Genomic DNA, 19263 nt, shown 5'->3' with positions numbered 1-19263 from the left:
CGCACGCCACCAACTCGCGATGAGACGGCAATTCCCCGGAGAATCGCTGGACGAGTTCTGCAGCGCGCTGCCAGTAACCCCATTCAACCAACACTAAGGGCAATTTTGGACACTAAGGGCAATTTAGCAAGGCCAATCCACCTAACCCGCACATCTTTGGACTGTGGGAGGAAACCGGAGCACCCGGAGGAAACCTAGGCACACACGGGGAGAACATACAGACTCCGCACAGACAGTGACCCAGCCGGGAATCGAATCTGGGACCCTGGAGCTGTAAAGCAATTATGCTAACCACTATGCTACCGTGCTGCCCTTGTCGCACGTACAGTGGGTAAACCATTAGTGTCTTCTTGTCGATTAGATGAGCTGGGTAGACTGTCAGAGTCTTCTTCTGGTGGCTCAAATAATCTGGGTGGACTGTCATAGTCTTTTTGTTGTTCACGTGAGTGTGGAAGACTGTCATAGTCGTCTTGCTGTGCACTTGAGCGTGGCAGGCTTGCATCGTCTGCTGCTGGTTGCTCAGGTAAGGTTGCTAGACCTTCACGGTCTTGTTCATGCAAGGACTGCGCTCTGGAGTCTTGCGTTGCTTCCATCGTGGAGTCTGTCAACGAGCTCGCTGTGGAGGCTTGTACCGCTCTCTCTGTGGAGTCTGGCATCGTTCCCTGTGTGAAGTCGATCTGTGCGATCTCAACGGAGACGTGAAGTGATCTCGCTGTGGAGGCAATCATCGCTTTCTGTGCGGAGTTGGGGACTCTTCGTGGTGCGGGGGCCACTCTCTTGGCGTCAGGCCGCTCTCTGTGGGCTTGTACAGCTCTCTGTCTCTTGGCGTCAGGCCGCTCTCTGTGGGCTTGTACCGCTCTCTGTCTCTTGGCGTCAGGCCGCTCTCTGTGGGCTTGTACCGCTCTCTGTCTCTTGGTGTCAGGCCGCTCTCTGTGGGCTTGTATCTCTCTCTGTCTCTTGGCGTCAGGCCTCTCTCTGTGGGCTTGTACCGCTCTCTGTCTCTTGGTGTCAGGCCGCTCTCTGTGGGCTTGTACCGCTCTCTGTCTCTTGGTGTCAGGCCGCTCTCTGTGGGCTTGTATCTCTCTCTGTCTCTTGGCGTCAGTCCGCTCTCTGTGGGCTTGTACCGCTCTCTGTCTCTTGGCGTCAGGCCGCTCTCTGTGGGCTTGTACCGCTCTCTGTCTCTTGGCGTCAGGCCACTCTCTGTGGGCTTGTACCGCTCTCTGTCTCTTGGTGTCAGGCCGCTCTCTGTGGGCTTGTACCGCTCTCTGTCTCTTGGTGTCAGGCCGCTCTCTGTGGGCTTGTACCGCTCTCTGTCTCTTGGCGTCAGGCCGCTCTCTGTGGGCTTGTACCGCTCTCTGTCTCTTGGCGTCAGGCCGCTCTCTGTGGGCTTGTACCGCTCTCTGTCTCTTGGCGTCAGGCCGCTCTCTGTGGGCTTGTACCGCTCTCTGTCTCTTGGCGTCAGGCCGCTCTCTGTGGGCTTGTACCGCTCTCTGTCTCTTGGTGTCAGGCCGCTCTCTGTGGGCTTGTACCGCTCTCTGTCTCTTGGCGTCAGGCCGCAGCAGAATCCTGTACTCACGGGTCGGGATGTCGTCTGTGCTGGGCTGAGGATCCTCAAATCCGAAGAACTCGTCCATGACTGTGTCGGATGCTTCACTGTACAACACATCTCGTTGCGGTTCGGATTTGGTGCTGAGGTCACCACGTCCAGTGATGAAGTCATCGTTTGTGTCGTAATCTTCAAGGACCATATCGGCTCTTCGGGCGGTGTTAACTGCTTGTTGCAGGATTCTGCGGAGGTTACTTTCAGCAACTGGTCGAAGTTCAGGCATTGCGCTGTCATTCCAGGTGCAAGAATTGTGTTTTCTGGCTTTAATTTTTTTTTTCACTATTTTGGGACATTTCCCCTTTAAGTGGGCGTGGTCCGGGGCCTCTGATGTCATGACGCTTGTGACGTAGAGCGTAGGAATGGATTGTGCATGCGCAGATCGCTTTTCCTTCACCGTGCGCTCTTTTCTCAACTGCACATGTGCGGCTCCTTGCGCAAGATGGCTGCCAATCAAAACTGCCGTTTGCTTCAGTTGCAAGTCTACCTTTGCCTCGTGGTGAGTATAGGCGCCAGTTTTACCCATTTCTGTTGTGATCACCTCGCAGTAGTTTTAAAACTTGTCCAGGACTATCTGGAAGTCTCTCTTGTCCTGCCCTTTGGGGTACTTGAAGGAGTTGAAGATTTCTGTTGCACTTTCACCCGCAATGGTGAGTAGAAGATCTATCTTCTCAGCATCGGCCACGCCATCTAGGTCGGATGCTACCATGTAAATCTCAAATCTCTGCTTGAATGCACGCCAGTTGGCACGAGATTGCCGTGGTACCTGAGCTGCTGAGGAACCGGAATCGCGATCATCTTGCCTGGGTGCTGTTGCTGGTAGTTACGGATCTTGCTGAGTTGAACTATATAGATTCAACAGGCACTACTGGTACCATGTTGTGTTATGTACTCTGGGATAACACAGGCTGCAACTCAATGCAGCTTTGACCAAAAGATATTCCAGACATTGAAGTAAGTTCAATGTGATTTATTGAACCAATAGCACAGTTCTCTATGAGTTCGACTCCTGCTAATCTTGCTATAGTAACTCAGTCTAACTAACCAGTCTGCTCAAAGCCACGTGGTGGGTGTGATGCTTCTGATCTGCCCCTGTCCAACTCTCTATATGTCGCCTGTGGAAAGAGAAAGAGCATATATAACCTGTCCTTATATGTGGGTTGTGTATTGCCCCCTTGTGGTAGTGTCACCTCTGGGTGTCTTGACTGCCCATTGGTCGTGTCCTATTCTATGTGTTCATTAGCTGTATGTCTGCATGTCATCATGTCTCTGGTGCTCTCTCTAGTGTTTACTTAGTCGTAGTGTATTTACATTAACCCCTTGTGTATTTACAGTGATGCATATCACCACAACCATAACCCTTAATCCCTTTATTCTTCAAAAAACTATCGATCTTTATCTTAAAAACATTTAATGAAAGAGCCTCAACTGCTTCACTGGGCAAGGAATTCCATAGATTCACAACCCATTGGGGGAAGAAGATCCTCCTAAACTCAGTCCTAAATCTACTTCCCCTTATTTTGAGGCTCTGCCCCCTCGTTCTGCTTTCACCCGCCAGTAGAACCAACTTCCCCACATCTATCCTATCTATTCCTTTCCTAATTTTATATGTTTCTATAAGATCCCCCCTCATCCTTCTAAACTCCAAAGAGTACAGTCACAGCCTACACAACCTCTCCTCGTAATCCAACCCCTTCAGCTCTGGGATTAACCTAGTGAATCTCCTCTGCACACCCTCCAGTGCCAGTACGTCCTTTCTCAGGTAAGGAGACCAAAACTGAACACAATACACCAGATATGGCCTCAATAACACCTTATACAATTGCAGCAGAACCTCCCTAGTCTTAAACTCCATCCCTCTAGCAATGAAGGACCTGTTGCACCTGAAAACCAACTTTTTGCGACTCATGCACTAGGACACCCAGGTCCCTCTGCACAGCAGCATGTTTTAATATTTTATCATTTAAATAATAATCCCTTTTGCTGTTATTCCTACCAAAATGGATAACCTCACATTTGTCAACATTGTATTCCATCTGCCAGACCCTAGCCCATTCACTTAGCCTATCCAAATCCCTCTGCAGACTTCCAGTATCCTCTGCACTTTTTGCTTTACCACTTATCTTAGTGTCGTCTGCAAACTTGGACACATTGCCCTTGGTCCCCAACTCCAAATCATCTATGTAAATTGTGAACAGTTGTGGGCCCAACACTGATCCCTGAGGGACACCACTCGCTACTGATTGCCAACCAGAGAAACACCCATTAATCCCCACTCTTTGCTTTCTATTAATTAACCAATCCTCTATCCATGCTACTACTTTCCCCTCAATGCCATGCATCTTTATCTTATGCAGCAACCTTTTGTGTGGCACCTTGTCAAAGGCTTTCTGGAAATCCAGATATACCACATCCATTGGCTCCCCGTTATCTACCGCACTGTTAATGTCCTCAAAGAATTCCACTAAATTAGTGAGGCACGACCTGCCCTTTATGAACCCATGCTGCTTCTGCCCAATGGGACAATTTCCATCCAGATGCCTCGCTATTTCTTCCTTGAAGATAGATTCCAGCATCTTCCCTACTACCGAAGTTAAGCTCACTGGCCTAGAATTACCCGCTTTCTGCCTACCTCCTTTTTTAAACAGTGGTGTCACGTTTGCTAATTTCCAATCCGCCGGGACCACCCCAGAGTCTAGTGAATTTTGGTAAATTATCACTAGTGCATTTGCAATTTCCCGAGCCATCTCTTTTAGCACTCTGGGATGCATTCCATCAGGGCCAGGAGACCTGTCTACCTTTAGCCCCATTAGCTTGCCCATCACTACCTCCTTGGTGATAACAATCCTCTCAAGGTCCTCACCTGTCATAGCCTCATTTCTATCAGTCACTGGCATGTTATTTGTGTCTTCCACTGTGAAGACCGAGCCAAAAAACCTGTTCAGTTCCTCAGCCATTTCCTCATCTCCCATTATTAAATCTCCCTTCTCATCCTCTCAAGGACCACTATTTACCTTAGCCACTCTTTTCTGCTTTATATATTTGTAGAAACTTTTACTATCTGTTTTTATATTCTGAGCATGTTTACCCTCATAAGCTATCTTACTCTTCTTATAGCTTTTTTAGTAGCTTTCTGTTGCCCCCAGAGAAAGTCTAGAGCACAGGGACCTGACCTCATGGGGAGAATGTGAGCACGGCCATTTTGGACGACACCTGGATAAAGGGAAGCCACGGAGTGCAGGGGCGTGTCTGCCGGGTAAGTCTTATTCAGCCTGCAGGGGGGGTGGCGGTGAACACTCCTCACCAGAATAGTCACCTGGAATGTCAGGGCACGTAACGAGCAGTGAAAAGATCCAGAGTCTTTGCTGAAAGAGCAAATGCTGGAAAATCTCAGCAGGTATGGCAGCATCTGTAGGGAGAGGAAAGAGCTCCCGTTTCGAGTCTGATGACACTTTGTCAAAGCTAAAAGGCAGAGAAAGTGGGAAATATTTATACTGTGGAGTGAGAATGAAAGGTGAGTCATAGCCACAGAAACCCAGGGAAACGGGCTGCTAATGGCCACAGAAAGCAAGGAGAAAGAGTCCGAATGGCAGTCCCCAGAGAGGACAAAAGATGCGAAAGGCCAAACTGCAGGGAAACTAACATCAGAGGGTGAACTGTAGATGTGGGGGGACGAGAAGGGGGAAGCAGAGAGGAGAAGGGGTAAGGAAACGTGGATAGGATGGGGGTGGGTGGTAAATATATATTGAGAAAGACAAGAAAGAAAGAAATGGTAAAAGACAGTTAAAATGAAAAGGGATGAAAACAAATGGGTGGAGGTGGGGTAGAGCTGATCATCTGAAGTTGTTGAATTCGATGTTGAGGCCGGAAGGCTGTCGCGTGCCTAACCGGAAGATGAGATGTTGTTCCTCCAGTTTGCGTTGAGCTTCACTGGAACATTGCAGCAGGCCAAGGACAGACATGTGGGCATGGGAGCAGGGTCTTGTGTTAAAATGGTAAGCAACGGGAAGGTCCGGGTCCGGAATGCGCACAGACCGAAGGTGCTCAGCAAAGCGACCACCCAGTCTGCGTCTGGTCTCTCCGATATAGAGGCGACCACATTGGGAGCAGCGAATGCAGTAGACCAAATTGGAAGAGATGCAAGTGAAACGCTGCTTCGCATGGAATGTGTGTGTTTGGGCTGGGATGTTAAGCATGGAAGAGGTAAAGGGGCAGGTGTTACACCTTCTGCGATTGCATGGGAAGGTGCCATGGGTGATGGGAGAGGTACTAGTCTAGCCCACTTGAAAGATATGAAAGCCGACATTGTCTTCGTCCAAGAGACTCACCTGAGGGAGAAGGACCGACTGCAGGTCAGGAGGGACTGGGTGGGACAGACCTACCATTCCTGCTACGGGACGAGGACCAGGGGAGTAGCCATTCTGTTAAATAAGAGGACGATATTTACAGCAATGAGGATGGTTACAGACCCAGGAGGACGGTACGTCATTGTCAGCGGTGTCCTGGACGGGCACCGGTAGTCCTGGTGAACGTGTACGCTCCCAATTGGGACAACACGGAGATTATAGAGAAGAACATGGTGAAAATCCACGACATAGATACACACTGACGAATCAAACTGCTCTCCATGAGGAAAACAGTGTACCCACTCCGCCAGACACGGGGTCCCTGCACGAACACGGAGACAAGGCCAGCCGTCTCCTGGCCCACCAGCTGAGGAAGCAGGCAGCCACGAGGGAAATAGCACAGATTAGAAACAGCAGGGGCAAACTAGTAACCGAGCCGGAAAAAGGCCAACGAGGTGTTTGAGACCTTCTACTGGGAGCTGGACACCTCTGAGCCCCCAGCCGGGGATTTGGGATGAAACAGTTCCTCGATGAATTGGACATGCCAGTCGTGGGGGAGGAATGGAGACTGGGTTGGGAAGCGCCGCTGGAACTGGGACAGGTCATGGAGGTGGGGAAGGCACCGGGACCAGACGGATTCCCGGACAGAAAATGGGCACTGACCCGCACCTGCGGGAGACGTTCGCGGTCTTGGTGGCGAAGGGCACCGTGCCACCCAGGCTGGCACAAACCTCAATCTCACTGATCCCCAAAGAGGACAAAGACCCAACAGAATGCGGGTCCTCCAGACCCATTTCGCTGCTAAACATCGACTCAAAAATCCTGGATAAGATCCGGGCCAAAAGACTGGAGGACTGAATACCAGAGGTGGTGTAGGAGACCAGACGGGCTTTGTAAAGGGTAGACAGCTAACATCGAACATTAGCCGCCTGCTGAACGTGATAAAGACCCCATCCGGGGAGAGAACACCTGAGGTGATCATCTCCCTGGACACAGGAGGGGCCTTTGACAGAGTCGAGTGGAAGTACGTCATCGAGGTACTGGAGCGGTTCCGGCTTGGAACAGGGATCACCGCCTGGATGAAACTCCTGTACAACGTTCCCACAGCGAGCATACGGACAAACACCACCAGCTCTAAATACTTCCAGCTACACAGAGGCACGAGGCAGGGATGTCCGTTATCCCCGCTGCTGTTCACTCTGGTGACTGAACCACTGGCGATCGGGTTCAGGGCGGCAAAGGATTGGAAGGGGATCCGGAGAGGAGGCAGAGAACACACGCGGATGACCTCTCCTTTACACCTCGGACCCACAAAGCAGCACGGGGGGAACCATGGTGCTCTCGAAAGAGGTTGGAACCTTCTCGGACTAAAAACTCAACCTGAGCAAAACGGCGATGTTCCCGGTGAAACGCAAGGGGGAGGGGCAGAGCTGGAGAGGGGAGGGGCAGAGCTGGAGGGGGAGGGACAGAGCTGGAGGGCGGAGGGACAGAGCTGGAGGGCGGAGGGACAGAGCTGGAGAGGGGAGGGGCAGAGCTGGAGGGGGAGGGGCAGAGCTGGAGGGGCTGCCGTTTATACAGGCCCGACTCAAATTCCACTACTTGGGGATCCAAATTGCCCATGACTGGACACAAATCCACAAGTGGATCCTGACCAAGCTGACGGAGGAAGTTAAAAATGACCTGCAGAGATGGAACACACTCCCACTCTCCCTGGCAGGTGAATACTGATGCAAAGTACTTATTTATATCCGTGCCCATGTCCTCTGGCTCCGCACAAAGATTCCCTCCTCTGTCCTTGAGTGGGCCAACCCTGGCTACCCTCTAGCTCTTTATGTACGAATAAAAAGCCTTGCGACTTTCCCTAATAATGTTTGCCAATGACTTTTCGTGACCTTTTTTAGCCCTCCTGACCCCTTCCTTAATCTCCTTCGCACTTTCCTTATATTCCTCGCGAGCTTCACGTTTACCAGCGTTCTCGCCCTTACAAATGCTTCCTTTTGGACTGGGCTCACAATACCCCCCGTTATCCAAGATTCCTGAAACTTGCCGTACTTATCCATCTTCCACACAGGAATATGCCAGTCCTGAATTCCTATCAACTGGCATTTCAAAGCCTCCCACATGCCAGATGTTGATTTACTCTCAAACATCTGCCCCCAATCTAGATTATTCAGTTCCGGCCTAATACGGTTGTAACTAGTATTCCCCAATTTAGCACCTTTACCTGAGGACTACTCTTACCTTTATCCAATAATCCCTTAAAACTTACTAAATTATGGTCACTATTCCCGAAATGCTCCCCGACTGAGACTTCGATCACATGGCCGGGATCATTCCCCAATACCAGGTCCAGTACGGCCCCTTCCCTAGTTGGACTATCCACATATTGTTTGAAGAAGCTCTCCTGGATGCTCCTTCCAAACTCTGCCCCATCCACACCCCGAGCATCTGTGAGTCCCAGTCAATATAGGAGAAGTTAAAACCACCCCACCACAACAACCCTGTTGCTTTTACCTTTCTAAAATTCATCGACATATCTGCTCCTCTATCTCCCGCCGGCTGTTGGGAGGCCTCTGGTAAACCCCCAACATTGTGACTGCACCCTTCCTATTCCTGAACTCTACCCATATTGCCTTGCTGCATGAGCCCTCTGAGGTGTCCTCCTGAAATACAGCTGTGATGTTCTCCTTAACCAATCGTGCAACCCCCTCTATCCCTCCTGAAACATCTAAATCCTGGAAAGTTTAGCTGCCAATCTCCTTCGCTCTCTCTAAATGTCCCCATCTCTTTAACACTCCCCCTCTCCCTAACACTCCCTCTCGCTCTCTGACTCTCTGCTCTCTCTGACTCTCTCCCTCTCTCTAATTCTCCCCTCTCTCTACGCTTCCCCTCTCCCTAATTTACCCTCTCTCTCTAACTCTCCCCCTCTCTCTACGCTTCCCCTCTCCCTAATTTACCCTCTCTCTCTAACTCTCCCCCTCTCCCTTATACTGCCTCAGGGCCTGTTTAGCACAGGGCTAAATTGCTCGCTTTGAAAGCAGACCAAGGCAGGCCAGCAGCACGGTTCAATTCCCGTAACAGCCTCCCCGAACAGGCGCCGGAATATGGCGACTAGGGGCTTTTCACAGTAACTTCATTGAAGCCTACTTGTGACAATAAGCAATTATCGTTTTCATCTCCTTTCTCCAACTTTCACCCTCTCTAACTCTTCCTCCAATTCTCCCCCTCTTTCACTCTCTCCAACTCTCCTTCTCTCTCTAATTTACCACTCTGTCTAACCCTCCCTCTATCACTCCTCATCTCTAACTGTCTCTTGCTTACTCTCCCCCTCAATCTATGTCTCCCCCTCTCACTAACACACCCTCTCCTACTGTCCCACTCTCTCTAACTCTCCCTCCCTCACTATCTCTCTCTGGGCGACTGTCCCTCTCCCTAATTGTCCCTCACTCTATTCTCTCATCTTTCCCTATTTAGCCCATTCTCTCTCCCCCCCCTTTCTCGAAGTCTCGCTTTCTCTCTGTCACTCCACCTCTCGTTAGTTTTCCCTTCTCTCCATCTCGCACTCACACTCCCTCTCGTAGTCCCCTTCCTCTAGTTCGTCCCACTCTCTTACTCTTCTGCTCTCTCAAACCCTCTCTCTCTCTAACTCCATGACCGTTGATAGACTAACATCCCGATCTGTGTGAGAAGTCAGAAGCGGACAAGAGGTGGTGAATGATGAAGCCAGTTTTATTCACATGATTCATAAAGCAGGGGGTCAGGGGTAATTGGATCTACAGACGGCAACTTAGCCTGAATAACAGAGATTACCGTGAGTATAATTGAGCGTAATCGCTGGATACCACAGTGGGTCACATTATTTCTGGATACGTGTATGAACTCCGCAGCACTTCAGAAAAAAGTCACAATGATTCGACAACCTGTACTCCAGTTTCTGACAGGGTTCAATTCGGCAGGTTGCTCCAACTTGAAAGCAGGTTCTCGAAGCTGGGAAGTAGAATGGAAAAAAATCATTGATGTCATCCTTTCAGAAGCCCATGGGCCAAGATTCTCTGATCCCGGGCCTGGTTGGAGAATCGGCGGAGGGGCACGTAAATCCCGCCGCGCCGCTCCGACCCCGGGCCGGCGCCCGGAGAATCGCCGCCAATCGCGCCGGCGCAGTCACCGCAGCGCCGGTCAGGGGCCGTGGAAAGCGGGCAAAGTGCCAGCCGAGTACCGCCGGTGACATTTACATATGGTCCTGCCTGGCGGGACCTCGGCATTCTGGCTGCGGGGGCCATCCAGGTGGGGGGCAGGGAGAGCGACTCGGGGGGGGGGGGGCTGCTCCCAGTGTGGTCTAACTGAGGGATACGGAGACCGGAACTGTGCACAGTGCCCCCAGTGTGGTCTAACAGGGATATGGAGACTAGAACTGTGCACAGTGCTCCCACTGTGGTCAAACTGAGGGATACGGAGACCAGAACTGTGCACAGTGCTCCCACTGTGGTCTAACTGAGGGATATGGAGACCAGAACTGTGCACAGTGCCCCCAGTGTGGTCTAACCGAAGGATATGGAGACCAGAACTGTGCACAGTGCCCCCAGTGTGGTCTAACTGAGGGATATGGAGACCAGAACTGTGCACAGTGCTCCCAGTGTGGTCTTACCGAGGGATATGGAGACCTGAACTGTGCACATTGCTCCCAGTGTGGTCTAACCGAGGGATATGGAGACCAGAACTGTGCACAGTGCTCCCATTGTGGTCTAACCGAGGGATATGGAGACTACAACTGTGCACAGTGCTCCCAGTGTGGTCTAACCGAGGGAAATAGAGACCAGAAATGTGCACAGTGCTCCCAGTGTTGTCTAACCGAGGGATATGGAGACCTGAACTGTGCACAGTGCTGCCTGTGTGGTCTAACTGAGGGATATGGAGACCAGAACTGTGCATCGTGCTCCCAGTGTGGCCTAACTGAGGGATATGGAGACCAGAACTGTGCACAGTGATCCCAGTGTAGTCTAACCGAGGGATATGGAGACCAGAACTGTGCACAGTGCTCCCAGTGTGGTCTAACCGAGGGATATGGAGACCAGAACTGTGCACAGTGATCCCAGTGTGGTCTAACCGAGGGATAAGGAGACCTGAACTGTGCACAGTGATCCCAATGTGGTCTAACCGAGGGATATGGAGACCTGAACTGTGCACAGTGATCCCAGTGTGGTCTAACCGAGGGATGTGGAGACCTGAACTGTGCACAGTGATCCCAGTGTGGTCTAACCGAGGGATATGGAGACCTGAACTGTGCACAGTGATCCCAGTGTGGTCTAACCGATGGATATGGAGACCAGAACTGTGCACAGTGATCCCAGTGTAGTGAAACCCATGGTATTGAAGCCAGGACAGTACACAGTGATCCAGGTAGGTGCTAACCGAGGGATATGGGCACCAGGACTGCGAGCACATATGCTTTTTACATGAATCGCGCAAGCTTTCTGTAGTTACTCATGCACATACACACGCGCTGAGAGCTGGCCCCACCTTGGGCACAACCTCATGCCCATCTGAATTTTTCTACATGGTATACTGAAAGAGATACGAACTTGACGGGACTGAACCACCAATGAATCCATTGCCAGCTATGGGCTGTATCAGCCCCAGGAACCCCAGCAGCAAAAACAGTCCTTTCATCGTTCTCCACTGATCTCCTCCCGGTCACAGTGAGATAGCTGGGGCACAGGAGCCCTTTATATCAACACGTTGAGCCTGCTGTGGTTAATAATCACACACACACGACGCGGGTAGGCTCCACCTTGGACAGGTCGAATGGACGTGTTCGACATTAACTGGAATCAAATCGGTTTCTCATTAATAAATGGAGGGATAAGTCTGAATAATAACTGAGCTGGAAAGGGTTTGCAAAAATGTTTTGCTGTTTCATATAAGAATCATACAACAGACCATTTAGCCAATGGCGCCTCTTTTGTCAATGATGTCAAACCTGTATCACCTGGTCCCTCGGCCACGATTGGGTGAAGAGTCGGGGGAGCTCTCCCCGGTGTTATGGGGCCAATGTTTATGGGGGATATGTAAAAGCACAACTTATTTTACCTTCCCCTCCCCCCTCTCTGTCTCATTTTTGCAATCTCTCCATTTCTCACACCCTATCCCTCTGTCTCTCTCTCCCTGCTCCCTGTCTCTCTTGTTACAGTTGTAAGGTTGACGTAGTTATTCTGTTTTCGATATTGCTGCATTTGGGCAGCACGGTAGCCCAGTGGTTAGCACTGTTGCCTCACAGCTCCAGGGTCCCTGGTTCGATTCCCGGCTTGGGTCACTGTCTGTGCAGAGTCTGCACGTTCTCCCCGTGCCGGAGTGGGTTTCGCTCCGGTTTCCTCCCACAAGTCCCGAAAGACAGGCTTGTTGGGTGAATTGGACATTCTGAATTCTCCCTCTGTGGACCCGAGCAGGCGCCGGAATGTGGCGACTGGTTTAGCACACTGGGCTAAATCGCTGGCTTTTAAAGCAGGCCAGCAGCACGGTTCTATTCCTGTACCAGCCTCCCCGGACAGGCGCCGGAATGTGGCGACTAGGGGCTTTTCACAGTAACTACATTTGAAGCCTACTTGTGACAATAAGCGATTTTCATTTCATTTCATTTTCACTCGGGGGTTTTCACAGTAACTCTATTCAGTGTTGATGTGAGCCTACTTGTGACAATAAAGATTCCTGGAGTTTGGTACAGCCAGTGCCCCGGAGGGGTACGTCAGCGACAGGTAGATCGGGAGTGGACAGTATCAGGTGGCTGTAAACCCCTCCCTGGATTGGCCCCTCTCCCCCTTGGCTCTGCCCACATCTGGTGTCTATGTCCTCAGTGGCTCAACCAACTGGGTCAGCGCGGGTCCTCAGGCAGACATTCTTGGTGATGGGCATCCAGGTCTCCCGATCTGAGAAGATTCTATGCCCCACACTCCCCTTATCGATCCTTTCAATTGGTATTTGTACATGAGGGAGAGCGGGTTCATTGGCTGACAGAGGGCATCGAGAGGTTTAATATCCAGTGTTTGCCCCGTCACGCATCAGAGTCAGGGGGTCAAGGGTTGAGGGTCATACGATCATAGGAACCGGAGGAGGCCATTCAGCCCCTCGAGCCTGTCCCACCATTCAATCAGATCATTGGCTGATCTCAGTCCCTCTGCGTCCCCAGGGGCCAGTCCCTCCACAGGGCATGGCTGGAGTGGGGATGGGGGGCACCGGGCGGGGGTGGAGACGGCTGGCACTGGACCAGCCTGGGGCCTCGGCTCTTCACACTGTTTACATTGGAGTCACCAGATGTCCATGTGCTCCTCCCACTCTCGATAACCTCACCTTCCACCTCCCTGACAATCTGAGGGGGAGGCCAGGGCGGCTTGCAACCAATCGGGTCGCTGCGGAGCATGGAGTCACGCGTTGGCCGGACTGGGTTAAGGTGGCAGATTGACCTTGGCTGAAGGGACATGAAGAAACCAGGTGTGTCTTCACCACAATCCAGGAGTTCCACGTTCCTCTTGTGGCAGAGATTTATTTAACACTCCAGGTTGCAGAATACACCAACCCCTAACCCTATACTGAGAGGGGAGGGGGAGGCATCAGTACTCTGTCTGTCATTGTCTGGTGGTCTGTGTTTTCCCTTCACGCTGGCTGTTTCCTCTTCAGGGTCAGAGTCTCACTCACCGCCCCCACTGGGGGACCACCATCCCTCTCTGCAGTGCCTGCGTTCACCCAGAGACTCAGCCGCCATCTTCCTCCCCCACCCCACCACTCCTTCTACAGCTCCGACCTCCCCTCCCACCCACCCAGATTACAATTGACTCCCCAATAAGTGACTCCTGTCTGGGATTAATGTAGAATTGAAAATATATCACTCTGAGTATTTGGTGCAGTCAAGGTTAAACACCTGGGCTGATGTGTGTGTGACTGCTGCAGTCACGTTTCACAAAGAAACCCTAGTTTAAATGGCAAGGGTGTTTTATGAGCCAGTGGTGCAATTAAAGCATGGTAAAAAGCTTGATCTAATGCAGATGGTTGGGATGAAGGGGAATCCCTGTGGAGTTAATTAGATTTCAGTATGGCAAGGTGAAGTCATTACTGGGTGGAACCAATGCAACAGGAATTCTGCAGAAAGCAGGTCAGTTGATTTTTTGAATGAAGTTGTGAGTCCAGGTCAAACAGTGTTGCTCTCCCTGCTCTTCAGTTAAACCAGATTAACAGTCTTTAAAGCCGTGCAACTTGTCTGAGAACAATGGGGAGCTGAGAAAAGCTGAGAAAAATCTTCTGGTGAGATACAGCCAGAGTTTCTGCATGGGTCTGACAGGGGTCAGATCCTATCTTAAAGCAGGGTCAAGAGATCGCTCTTTCTCAAAGAAACATCTCTGTAAAGTAATTATTCCTGAGAGTCAATGGTTGTTACAGCAGCTTTAGAGCTGAGGGGGTTTATTTTCTTGCTGATTTAGTGGGAATAAAGACAGCAGTTCAGGGTCTTGTATTCACTGTAGTGGGCAGTATTGTTTAAAGGGTAATTGCAAGTTATTTTTAATGTGATGTTATAGATATTTTAATGCTATTTTAGGAATAAAGTATGTTTCAATCGACCACATCCCCATTTGTTTGTGAAGCCACTGCTGGAGCGAGGAATTCTCTCCTCACAGTCTGACAACATTAAAATAACATTTTGGGGTTCCTGTGTAGTTTCCGAGCCACTGTTGGGGGTCTGGTCTGGGATCAACATATGTCACTTTTAAACGCTTTCATCCCCCGCTCCCCAAGTCTCTCCATCCCCTCTTCCCTGGGGGAGGGGGGTCCAAGCCCCCAATGAATCCTCGCTGCCTTCCAACCCCAACTGCATTGATTAGATGGGCCGAATGGTGCAATAGACTCAACATCGACCGGCTATTTGATGCCACCCCAGGGTTGGGCATTAGCTGCAGATTAGACTACACAGGGTGTGGACAGGATTGGGGTAAAGCCTTGGGCATTGGACAGGATGCAATGTCGGTGTGACGGGTTCCACCTTTGGCCATCGGAGCTGTGACGAGCATTGGCCACTGTGAAACATTTCCTCCAGCCTGTTAAGTATTTAACCGGGACACGGAACTGAACTGTCGCCAGTCTCCATCCTGTCTGACATCCTTCCACACAGAGTGAGCGATGAGCTGTCCCTTGAAGAGGGGCCTGTCTGTGCGAACAACACAGAAACTCTCAACTGCTCCATGGACAAATATCATCAGATTAATCCATGGAGAATTGCCAAATACCCTTTGCAGATCTGTTCTGAACTGGATATTTTATATATAACTGTATGTGTGTGTGTGTTATGGTGGACACCAGTCCCATGGAGGACAGAAGGAGAGAGGGGGAGGGCAGAGAGAGAAGAGAGTTTTACAGCAAGGGAGAGGGACAGAAACACAAAGAGTAAGTCACAGAGAGGCAAAGACAAAGAGTGTGACGCATGGAGACAGCGATAAGCCAAGTTACACAGAGACAGAGACGGAGAGACACCTAGGAGACGAGTCGCACCATCGGGTCTTCACCGACACTCCAAAAGATCCTCCTATCCCTGTAACACCGCACATTGATCATGGCCAATCCACCAAAACTGCACAACTGGGAGGAGGGGGCGTGAGGTGCCAACATGGAGCCACAGCACGGAGTGGCGACAGCAGCCACCTGCTCCCATGAGACCCCCCCCCCCCCCCCCCCCGCCCCCCGACAACAGCCAATTTCGAAGTCAGCACATAGAACATGGTGGCACAGTGGGGCATGTGCCACTGCCCACCGGCCCCAGGGCCCCCAGAGGTCGTCCACCAGGGGCACCAAAGGCCACGGTACGCGGTAGGCAGAAGCTTGCCTCCATCTCTGATGTGCATCCTGGGGACACGTGAGGTGCAGGGGTCAAGCACGGTAGGCCGAGCAGGTCGAGGGTCACTGAGAGGGCACTGGGGGGAGGTGGGGAGTAGAAGGGGGAGGAAGGGGTGTGGGGGAAGGGTTGCGCTGGATGGGGGAGGAGGACAGCACCATCGGGGGCTCGGGGCAGTTGGGGACACATATGTACAGCATTAAAATATGTTGCACTTGAGCAATCTGACGCCCCAGTCACTTTCCTCCGAATGCAGGCTGTGTACGGATCCCCTGCCTCCGTTCCCCAGGCATGGTGGTCCTGGACATACCCCCCCTTTCCCTGCCTCACCAGGCCCACCGCGTGCAGGTGATGGGTGCGAGCGAGCACTCAGCAGACAAGCAGAGGTCAGACTGTGGCATAGATTGAGGAGCACCAGTGTTCAGCTCTCAGTGCCACCCTGCCCTCGATAGTCACCCGCTGATGGTGCCGAGACCGTCCCAGCACCCTGGGGCGATGTGACACAGACCCTTGTAGGTTGAAACAGCACGGTAGCATTGTGGATAGCACAATTGCTTCACAGTTCCAGGGTCCCCGGTTCGATTCCCGGCTTGGGTCACTGTCTGTGCGGAGTCTGCACATCCTCCCCGTGTCTGCGTGGGTTTCCTCCGGGTGCTCCGGTTTCCTCCCACAGTCCAAAGATGTGCAAGTTAGGTGGATTGGCCGTGATAAATTGCCCTTAGTGTCCAAATTTGCTTTTAGTGTTGGGTGGGGTTGCTGGGTTATGGGGATAGGGTGGAGGTGTTGACCTTGGGTGGGGTGCTCTTTCCAAGAGCCGGTGCAGACTCGATGGGCCGAATGGCCTCCTTCTGCACTGTAAATTCTATGATCTGTGAAATTCTATGCAACAGGGTCGATGTTTGGGATTTGGGGGGTGAAGCGGAGATGGGGAAATGAGATGCTTAAGGGAGAAGGGGGGGGGAGTGGAGAGGGGTGAAGGGAGATATCAGGCGAGACCACGTCCTATGTGAAGGGGACGAGGATGAGGGTCTCCACAGCGGGACCCCTGCTCACTGGACTCCACACCCGTACACCAGACACCCACATGTAATGTTGCATGTGCCGGGCGCTGGACACCTCCCCGGGCATTCATCCACCATCCGGCTGTGAACATGTCCTTGGAGCTGTGTCCCAGCCCCTGGGTGTTGACTGCTGCAGTGTTCAGGCATCAAGGTGTGATTAGAATGCTGGGCAAGAATTCCCACATGCTTCATGGCCCGGCAAAAGGAATCCAACTGCGCTGTGTGAAGTTCTCACTGAACCAAATTTGCCAATCCCCCATTAGCGATAGCCTCCAGCCGCACGGCCAGAGGGCCCGTCAGTCAATGGGTGGTGCGGGGGCAGACAGGCAGGGGCCCGGGGATGCCCTCGTGATGGGTAAGCATGACCTGGGGGTGGGATGGTGGACCTGCAGACGCCGAGACAGCCACATCTCCCACCAGCTGATGGGGAAGCCCCCCACCACCACAAGTGGCAGCCCACCACGAGTATGGCTGCCTCCCCACCCCACTCCCCCCACCCCCACCCACTCATTGCCCGGGAGCGGAGGTGGCGATTCACCTCGTCAAGTCCCCACAGCAGCCATGTTGCCAGTATTACGTGTCTAAAACGGGTGTACTGATCGGCACCCACATGAGCACTTGATGGGGAACCATTAGCTCAGATGAGGCCGTTCGCTAGGGGGTCTCTCCCGTGAATTCAGGGTGGTCTAACCAAGGGTTATGGAGACCAGAACAGTGCACAGTGCTCCCAGTGTGGTCTAACCGAGGGATATGGAGACCAGAACTGTGCACAGTGCTCCCAGTGTGGTCTAACCGAGGGATATGGAGACTAGAACTGGGCACAGTGCTCCCAGTGTGGTCTAACTGAGGGATATGGAGACCAGAACTGTGCACAGTGCTCCCAGTGTGGTCTAACCGAGGGATATGGAGACCAGAACTGTGCACAGTGTTCCCAGTGTGGTCTAACTGAGGGAAATGGAGACCAGAACTGTGCACAGTGCTCCCAGTGTGGTCTAACTGAGGGATATGGAGACCACAACTGTGCACAGTGCTCCCAGTGTGGTCTAACCGAGGGATACGGAGACCAGAACTGTGCACTGTGCTCCCAGTGTGGTCTAACCGAGGGATATCAAGACCAGAACTGTGCACAGTGCTCCCAGTGTGGTCGAACCGAGGGATATCTGATTCGTCTCCAAACGGGTAGAGGGCATCCTGAAGGGGGAGGGCAAACAGGCAGAGGTCTTTGTACATATTGGTACTAACGACATAGGCAGGAAGGGGCATGAGGTCCTGCAGCAGGAGTTCAGGGAGCTAGGCAGAAAGTTAAAAGACAGGACCTCGAGGGTTGTAAGATTACTCCCTGTGCCACGTGCCAGTGAGGCTAGAAATAGGAAGATAGAGCAGCTAAACACGTGGCTAAACAGCTGGTGCAGGAGGGAGGGTTTCCGTTATCTGGACCACTGGGAGCTCTTCCGAGGCAGGTGTGGCCTATATAAGAAGGACGGGTTGCATCTAAACCGGAGAGGCATAAATATCCTGGCCGCGAGGTTTGCTAGTGCCACACGGGAGGGTTTAAACTAGTATGGCAGGGGGGTGGGCACGGGAGCAATAGGTCAGAAGGTGAGAGCATTGAGGGAGAACTAGGGAAGGATAACACGGTAGCATTGTGGATAGCACAATTGCTTCACAGATCCATGGTCCCAGGTTCGATTCCAGCTTGGGTCATTGTCTGTGCGGAGTCTGCACGTCCTCCCCGTGTCTGCGTGGGTTTCCTCCGGGTGCTCCGGTTTCCTCCCACAGTCAAAAGATGTGCGGGTTAGGTGAATTGGCCAATGATAAATTGCCCTTAATGTCCAAATTGCCCTTGGTGGTGGGTGGAGGTGTTGAGTTTGGGTAGGGTGCTCTTTCCAAGAGCTGGTGCAGACTCAAGGGGCCGAATGGCCTCCTTCTGCACTGTAAATTCAATGATAATCTATGATTAATCTAGGACAAAGGTTCGGCACAACATCGTGGGCCGAAGGGCCTGTTCTGTGCTGTATTTTCTATGTTCTATGTTCTATGAATAGGGACAGTGGGGCTCTGAGGCAGAGCAGACAGGGAGAAGTTGCTGAACACAGCGGGTCTGGTGGCCTGAAGTGCATATGTTTTAATGCAAGAAGTATTACGGGTAAGGCAGATGAACTTAGAGCTTGGATTAGTACTTGGAACTATGATGTTGTTGCCATTACAGAGACCTGGTTGAGGGAAAGGCAGGATTGGCAGCTAAACGTTCCAGGATTTAGATGTTTCAGGCGGGATAGAGGGGGATGTAAAAGGGGAGGTGGAGTTGCGCTACTGGTTCGGGAGAATATCACAGCTGTACTGCGGGAGGACACCTCAGAGGGCAGTGAGGCTACATGGGTAGAG

At 51.9% G+C, this 19263-nt stretch overlaps 1 long non-coding RNA gene across 1 annotated transcript; it reads right to left on the bottom strand.

Annotated features, from left to right (window-relative positions):
• Window positions 1-9660: 9660 nt before the first annotated feature.
• Window positions 9661-11767, bottom strand: LOC140395867 (uncharacterized). The gene is made up of 2 exons (XR_011936344.1): window positions 11529-11767; window positions 9661-9936 (listed from the first exon to the last, which is right to left on the bottom strand). It is a non-coding gene; the product is annotated as an uncharacterized lncRNA (long non-coding RNA).
• Window positions 11768-19263: the final 7496 nt, after the last annotated feature.

This window comes from Scyliorhinus torazame, chromosome 19, assembly GCF_047496885.1.
Source record: "Scyliorhinus torazame isolate Kashiwa2021f chromosome 19, sScyTor2.1, whole genome shotgun sequence".
Lineage (NCBI taxonomy): Eukaryota > Metazoa > Chordata > Chondrichthyes > Carcharhiniformes > Scyliorhinidae > Scyliorhinus > Scyliorhinus torazame.
Note: the sequence above shows the minus strand (reverse complement) of the source record. Positions and strands in the feature narration are given on the sequence as shown.